The sequence below is a fragment of the Cannabis sativa genome, chromosome 3 (genome assembly GCF_029168945.1).
Source record: "Cannabis sativa cultivar Pink pepper isolate KNU-18-1 chromosome 3, ASM2916894v1, whole genome shotgun sequence".
Classification (NCBI taxonomy): Eukaryota; Viridiplantae; Streptophyta; class Magnoliopsida; order Rosales; family Cannabaceae; genus Cannabis; species Cannabis sativa.
In genome coordinates, this window is record NC_083603.1 from 26,794,485 (window position 1) to 26,803,184 (window position 8,700).

The following is an 8,700-nucleotide window of genomic DNA, read 5'->3' on the forward strand; positions in this document are numbered from 1 at the left end:
TTAACACAAAATCCAATTCAGAAATTATAAGCACATAGCATGCAGGAATGATAAGAGAAAATACAAAAGAAATACAATCCTATATAATTTCTAAGGTTTTCAACAAACTTATATCAGTGTCCCGTTTAGGCGAGAGTCAAAGCTACCATCCATTGAATGAAGTTGTCAGCTCATCTAAAATGTTAAACATTCTAGCAACCTTTTATTCGATCAAGATTGGAATCCAGCGTTGTCCCGTTTAGGCGAGAGTCAAGGCTATTCTATCTTATGAGCTTCTACCATTTTTTCATATTTTGCAAGTCAAATATGGTCGCCACCATTAGGGTGATCCATACCATATAAAACACTTACAAAGCTACTTATCTTTCGAGATTAAACGGTGCGAAACTAATGAACGTTCCTCCATTAGGGAGGATTACTCACTAAAACAAACGCTATGTAAAACCAACAATGGAGATCGAATATAATAATAATAATAAAGCTCATTCTTTAAAATGTATTTTCTTTATTATTTTAATAAAATATATCATTAAATATCGAATTTAGTATTAAAATTCTAAATAAGAATTTAATTTAATATTTATAAAATTATACTTAGATGGTGCTTGAAATAAATTGAATTATGTCCATCTTAGTAGTAATTATAATATATAAATATTAAGAAAAATTAATTTAAGTTGTATTAATTTAAATTAATTTGCAACTTAAAATAAATTTTCATCAGAATATATTTATTGTATTTTGAAAAAGAAAGTATAAAAACTTAATTTTCGAAATACTAAATAATAAATACTTAGAAAAAATACTTTAAGCAAAAATATCACCTATCTATATTTTCTTTTGACTAATTAATTCAATTTCTAATAATATACTTTAATTCATTTATTTTAAATTAATCAATAAATGAAAAAATCATTGATTTAAGTTGGTCCAAGAATTAATTAAAATAAATAATTAATTTACAACTTAATCTATTTTTCAAGATAAATTCAAAATCATCTTGCATAATTAAAATGCAATTCGAAATTGATTAATAAAATAAAAAAAAAATATTTTGAAAATTATTTAAATTTAAGTTGAAAAATTAAATTTCAACTAAAAAATAATTTTCTATTTAATTAAGTGTTATGAAAAATAAATATTTAAGTATCATGATGAAAATCAACTTAGATATTTAATTTTCAATTTAATTAAATGTATTAAATTCAAGAAATAAATAATTAAGTGTAGAGAAGGCTTAATTATTAATCTCTAGTTTAATACTAGGAAAAAAATATATTTAAATTAAATTGTACCAAAATTAATTATTTAAGTAATTAATTTCACAATGTATAATATTTTCCTATTTAATATTAGAAATAATAAGTAGTCTAGAAATAACTATCTAGAAAATATCTTATTTGACTAAGTATCTTTTCAACAAAAATTTGAAAAAAAAAAAGTATCTAATTTAAGTTGCATAGAAAAAATTTATAACTTAAATATTTTCAAATTTAAATTTAATTAAATATCAAAACTTAAGTTGTAACCACTTAATTTGAAAAATATTCCATTTTAAGTTTAAAACTAACTTAAAAAAATATCTTAAGAATCTTTAATAACTAATGCCTAAAATTCCTCAACTTAATTTTAAATTTAAATAAAATATTCAAATTTAAGTTAGATATGAAAAATTATTTAGTAATAACTAATTTATAACTTAAATATGAATATTTAATTAAATAAGCTCCAGAAAGAATCTAGTTAGTTAAAATTCTTTATTTAATTAAATACAAGAAAAATACAAATAGTTTGTTTAGAAATAATATCTAAAACTAAAAGTGTTTTTCTTAAAATTAACTTTAAAATATTAAAATGAAAATAAATTTTATATATTTTAAAAGTTAATTATGTTGCTAATCAATTTTATTAGGTTAAACTAATTTAATTAACCTAGCACAGTTATTCAAATCAGGCAAATGAACCTTCACAATTGGGGTAGTTCATGTGAGGGGGAGCTGGGTTTAGTATGTCGTACCCACTTCTATTGGCCCCCAACTCTCACACAAGGCCCAAGAGAGAGGAATTTAACCTTAAAATAAATAACTGTTATTAATTGAATAGGTCCAAGAACTAAATGAACCTAAATAAAATCTATCATTATGTGACATTTTATTTAGCAACAACCTATATGCATATATATATAATAAAATAAACATATAGGCTCACACAGGCACACATTTTGATGGATCCTATCATGTTGCTAGGTCATACACATATGAAAGAAGATTGTAAAAATTTACCTGTTACAAATTATTTACTTGACCAATGGAACCATGAGTTAAAATCAGATCATTGGATCTGTCAACAAGTTAACCATGACTATTTGCAATCAAGAAATAATAGGTGTTGACCGAGGTTTTCGGCAACCAATAAAATAATGAAAGATTAAGGAGCTATAAGAAATTAAGAGAAGGATTTTTACGTGGTTGGGGCGTTAATGAGCCTTAGTCCATGAGTCTGTATATTTATGAGTGTATTTAATACAGAGAATGTTCTTGGTGAGTATTTACTCTTCTTGCACTTATGCAACCCAAAATTCTCGACCCCATTAATGAGCTTTAAGGGGGTATTTATAGTATTTTTGGTGGGGTGATTCCCAAAATTATAGTACATGTATTTCTGTCACTATCAATAAAGTTGGGTATTCCCAATGAATATACCATGGGTAATGCATGGTCAAATCCCTAGGTGCTGTAGGGCTTTTATGTGGAATGTCCTTATTGCCTTTTGACTGACGTGACTCTTCGCAGTGTAATCGTCAATAGACTTAAGTGATCATAGCCTTGTAGGTGCAGATCGGGGGTTGTGTCGTCAGACTTTATTGCGTGTGTCAGTCCCAACACGCTTCCTCCCATGCGGCATTAAATGCGAGATGACTGCTCAGGGGAAGCCTGACACCTCGCGGAGATGCTTTGATGCTACTTAGGCCACCTGGAGCATAAGGGACTTCGTATGCCTTCTCCGGGAGGCAGGTCCCGGATGCTACCTTTCTTCGTAAAGACTTAGCAATTAATTTAAATGTTAAGATCTTTTGGTCCACGTGTCCCTATCTGGTTGGTCCACGTATATTGGGCAAAATCAGGGGCAACATTTACCCCCCAAGCCTTGTTTATTTGAAAAAATGAACAAGGCTTGTTCAGATGCCTCCGGTTGACTCCTCGGTTTCCTGGCACGTGCTTCGGGCGCGTGAAGGCATATTTAATGATCACCATCATTGCAGCGATTCACTTTTTGCAGGCATTGATTCGTTTCATGCCCATTAATTGATACGGTGCATTGATGGGTGTCAGACGGATACTCAAATGTTTCCACCGCCTTAATTACAGATCAATCTAGCCGTTGGATCTTGGGAATTCGAATCGTGCGCCTCCCCAGCCGTTCGATTGGTAGGTAATTGCGCCTGTTCCACATGCTCCTTGGCCTATAAAAGCCACCACCTTTCCTTCATTTGGTTACTTTCATCCTTTCACCAAATTTCTTCGAGTTTTCCAGAGAGGAAGAAACCCTCGGACCAGAAAACCTTCAAACACTTACAGATTTCTCATTATCCTTCGTTCGTTACTGTCAGTCTACATTCCTTCGTCGATCAACAGAAACTCCCAGTTCTAACACTTTATGTAAGTTTTTCGCATCCCTCACTTTACTGTCTGTGTTCATGGCATGCTTTACTGTTGTGTTTCTGGGTTTGATGTTCGAAGTTTCTGGGAATGTTTCGCCTTGATATTTTGCGTAATACGCTTAGATTTCTCTTTTCTGGTGTTTGGGTCACTCTTATTTTACACATTATTTTTTGTAAAGGCCCATTTGCTCCTTACGTGATGGCCTTCAAGGGTACAGAGAAGACTTTGTCTTTCTCGATTTCTGCCCTTTCTCTTTCTTTTCCTTTCTTTGCTTATGCGTAATGTCACTATCTGTGAGATTCTTGCACCCGACTTTTGTCCAGGAAATCCTTTGAAGGCTTTCTTGTTGACAACCGTCCGGAGGGGGCCTCTTTTCAGCGGTTAGGGGACCCCCATTCCCTTTTTTGATTTAGGGTTTGGTATGGGGCCTAATTGCTGGAATTTTAACTCTTTTTTAGAACCAACATGTCTGCTTCCGGTTCTAAATCTTCCAAGAAGGGAGGAAAACGCTTGGCCACCATGGAAGAAGTGATGGTGGGTCCCGTTGCCCAGGAGGGGTATAGACCTCGTGCTACGGGATGGGAAGCGGTCGAGCTTCACTCCACTTTAACTTGCCCTCACCAATTGGAGAACATTGTGGTGGTGGCTGGCATCAAACCCGCGACGTCCGGGATGTACCACCGGCCGCCCCGTGATGCAGAGACGCCCAATCACAATTACGGAGGCTTCGGAGCTTGGAGCCAGACGCATTTGATGACCGGGGCTATGCTGCCCCTTCAAGATTATTTTATTAATTTCCTTGTATTTGTCGGCCTTGCGCCATACCAACTTATTCCACAAGCTTACCGCCTACTTTCAGACTTATTTATTTTTTACTCTGCCTGGGGAAGGGGCTCTCCCAGTCCGGCAGAGATTTTATATTTTTATGAACTTGTTTCTATCCCCAAGAAGGGGGACAAACTTAAGGACGGTTTTTACGGCTTCCGGGCCCACCCTTTGAATGAGGGCGTGGTCCTTTTTAACTAGAAAAAACACGTCAAGGAGTATCGCCATCGCTTTTTCTTCTCCTCCGGGTTCCGAGCTGTGGAGCACCCGGAGCTTCTCACAGAGTGGGTTAGGATCCCTCCGTACGAGCGGACCGCGCCTACTCAGCTTTTCCTCCAACGGGCCAAGACCTTCGCCACTTATGATAGGCAGGATCTCGACGTCGGAGGTTTGGTCACGACGGAGAATTGCCGGAAGGCTAAGCTTATCCTCGGGCACCAGTCGGTGGAGGACTCTAACCTTTCCAAGGTCATCTGCCCGAACGTAAGGGTTCCGGCTGCAGAGAAGACCTTCCGGGATGAGATTATTGCCACCGCAGAAGAGAAGTACCGAGAGTACCTCTATCGGAAGGCCCAGGACAAGGCTTACACTAAGGCCCAGGTGGCCGCTGGGAGGCCCCTTCGCGTTGGGAGCCCGGTTGAGAGGAGGAGCCAGACGGCTACCGGGAGACCCCTTTGCATTGGGAGCCCGGTTGAGAAGAGGGCTCCCAGGCAAAGGCCTACCGTCCAGGTGCCAAATACGGGGGCTCCTAACGCCAGCACTTCCGGCTCTGGTAAGTCCCCTTTAACAATACATTACGTCCCTCCTGTTCGCGAATATGCTAGCCTTAGGCCTGTAGAGTTCGATGAATGTCTCCTTAGGTTTAGGATGTCCTCGACCCGGTGGGGGGATCATGCAAAGGATTATTATTTCTCCAACTTAGGAGATTATTTAGGTCAGTCCCGGATGGATTCTGGACCTCCGGTGCCCGTTCTCTTGGATCCTTTGGCCTATCTTTCTTCTAGCTGGTTTCGTCCCTCAAACAGCTATCTCGGGGATGATGCAGCCAGTATTAAGATTCGAAACTTTGCTAGGGCCGAATTAGAGAGTCAGGGTAGGACTAGCTTGATTGTTTTTTAAGTGTTTACTGCTTTCACAGATATTCTAACACTTGACTCTTTTCTCTTGTTGCAGCAGCTAATCCCATGGAGGCGATCTTGGCCACCCTTGCCGGAGCCCACAGTCCTGATGCTTCCCTTCCTCCAACTTCTTCCCAGATGGTCACCCCCATGAAGGCTTCTTCCAGTGCCCCTCCAGACACTATTGACTTAGTGGATGAGGAGGAGGTACTTCCTGAGGAAGCTAAAGAAGGTCAAGAAGAGCAATGGGCTCTTCCTGGGGAAGTTGAAGAAAGTGAAGAAGAGCAAGAGGTTGCTCTGGTCCGCAAGCGCAAAGGCAAGATGGTGGCCGAGGAAACAACTAAACGGCCGCGGAGAGTGGACACTCCGGCCTCGAGCCGTGATTCCGGGATCCCTCTCGAGGTGGAGGAGATTATAGTGCCTCCTAACATTATGCTGACTCCGGTTCCCGGAGATGAGGCGAGGTAGGAGCTTCGGATAGCCAAGTACAATTATGCCATGGACGAGTACTCCTGGGGGCATGCTGACGTGGAGGCCTTGAGGAGGATTTTGCGAGAGGAGATGCAAAATTCCCTTAACGATCAGAACTACTAGAACCCGTGGGATCTAAACCTGGACCCTCTGACAGACTGGTTCAATCATTTCCTCGGGCCTACCTTGGCTCCTTTTGCCGCGGAGATGACCGGCGAGTACGTCTCCCAGCTAACCCGGTGCGCGCCTAAGCGGTTCACTGCTTGTGCATCCTTGAACTCCGTCTTTCAAGTTCAGGATCTCAGCCACTTCTTAACAGTGGTAAGTATTCCGTGATTTGCTTCTTTTCTCATTATTTTTCTTAAGGCCTTTACTCACTCTTCCTTCCTTTTCCAGCTTGCGGCAGATGCCGCCCGCCTTTCCAAAAACATAGTTAATCACGACTTCGTCTTGTCTGAATTTGGGGGCATAGACGAAGTCGTGAAGATCCTGCAGGACCTGTCTGCAGAAAGGCGGGTGTTCCAAGAGGAGGTTGCGCGGCGGGAGGCCCTTGCTAAGGACAAGTTCGAGGAAGAGGCTAAGCAAAGGGAAGCCCAAGCCGAGGCGATGATCCGAGAGGAGGTCCTTCGGAGAGATAGGCTGGAGGCCAAGCAACGAGAAGCACTGAGGGCAGAGGGCGAGGCTGTTGCCAAGGCCAAACGCGAGCTCCGGGAGGCTAGGGAGGCCTTAGACGAAATGGCTGCTAAGGTGAAGTCCTTAGAGGAATTGCACCAGGCGGACTTGGAGTCCAGGGCTAACTTGGTCCTGGAGCTAAAGGAGCTTAAGGATTTCAAGGACCAACCCTCGGAGAAGGCTAAGAAAGATGAGCTCCTTCCTCCTGTCTCCTGCAGCCGTTGCATCAAGCGGTTCGATGATGGCGTCTACATGGCCTGGTCAACAAATGGCCAGAGTATCAAGCTCGACTTCTACCCAAAACCTGTGGAGATGATTGCCAAATTCCGGGAGAAGAAGAAGAAGCTTGACGCCATGCTGGAGGCGCGCATTGGTCCTCGCCTTCCTCCCCGAATTGACTAGGCCGTTCCGAATCCAACCCATTACAACCTAGATTTTTCTTATCTCTTTTTTTTTTTTTGTTTACAGCTAACTTGATTTTATTTAAGACAATCTTTATTTAAATAGTTTTTTTATTTTTTGAGGGGAAACAATGGTTAAGGCCTGTCCCCGGGCCCTTTGTACATATTATTTTTTTTTACCTGCCCTTAGGGCCAGGATTTCTATATATATATGATCTTTTTTTATACACATATTTTTCCTTTTTGGACCTTGCCTTTGAATCAGGATGTTTATACATATGCTCTTTTTTGGTGCATACTCTTTTTTCTTTTTGGACCTGCCCTTTGGGTCAGGATGTTTTACTTTTGGCCTGTTTTTCATCTGTCCGTGTGGTATGCCTTAGTACCCCCCTGAGTGGCATGAAAACTTTGTTTTTAAGGCACTCAGTTTTATTTAAAATACAGAGGCTGCATACACTTAGACGGTACAAACCCTTTAAACAAAGCCTAAGTTACACTTTTGGACTATTGGTAATATTTTCTGAGGTGATCGGCGTTCCAGGCCCTTGGCACAATGGTTCCATCCATCCTTTTTAGCTTATAAGTGCCTGAACCGATTTCGTCCTCGATTTCATATGGTCCTTCCCAATTTGGCCCAAGTACCCCCACTCCGGGTTCTTGGGTGGTTGGGAAGACTCTTCTTAAGACCATATCCCCAATAGCGAATTTTCTGTTTTTAACTTTGGAGTTAAAATATTTGGTCACCTTCTTTTGATAAGCTGCCATCCGTATTTGTGACTCGCCCCGGAGTTCTTCAACTTGATCCAGTGCTTCTTGTAGTAAAGCTTGGTTTGTAGCTGGATCGTAAGTCGTTCTCCTGTGGGACGGGAATAACGTTTCTACCGGGACCATCGCTTCACAACCGTGCGCCATTAAGAAAGGCGAGTGGCCGGTCGTGGTTCCGGGGGTCGTCCGGTAGGCCCATAACACTCTTGGCAACTCTTCGGGCCAGTTGTTTTTGCAGGCCAATAGCTTTTTCTTTAGGGTGACCTTTAGAATTTTATTGACTGCTTCTGCTTGTCCGTTTGTTTGCGGCCTTGCCACCGCGGAGAAGCTTTTTACTACTCCGTGTTGGTTGCAGAAGTGAGTAAACTCTTCGCAATCAAATTGCTTTCCATTGTCAAAGACTATTTTGTGAGGCAAGCCATATCGACACACTATGTTTTTTATAACAAAGTCTAGTGCTTTTTTAGTAGTTATAGTCTTCACGGGCTCAGCCTCCGTCCATTTGGTGAAGTAGTCTACTGCTACTATTGCATACTTTACTCCTCCCTTTCCTGTTGGCAGGGACCCAATAAGATCTATTCCCCAGACCGCGAAGGGCCAGGGACTAGTCATCAGGGTAATTTCATTGGGAGGAGCTCTCAGTATGTTCGGGAACCTTTGGCACGAATCACATTTTCGGACGTAGTCTATGCAATCTTTTTTCATTGTTGGCCAGAAGTATCCCTGTCTCAATATTTTCTTTGAGAGACTGGGTCCTCCTGTATGATCTCCACAGAACCCTTCGTG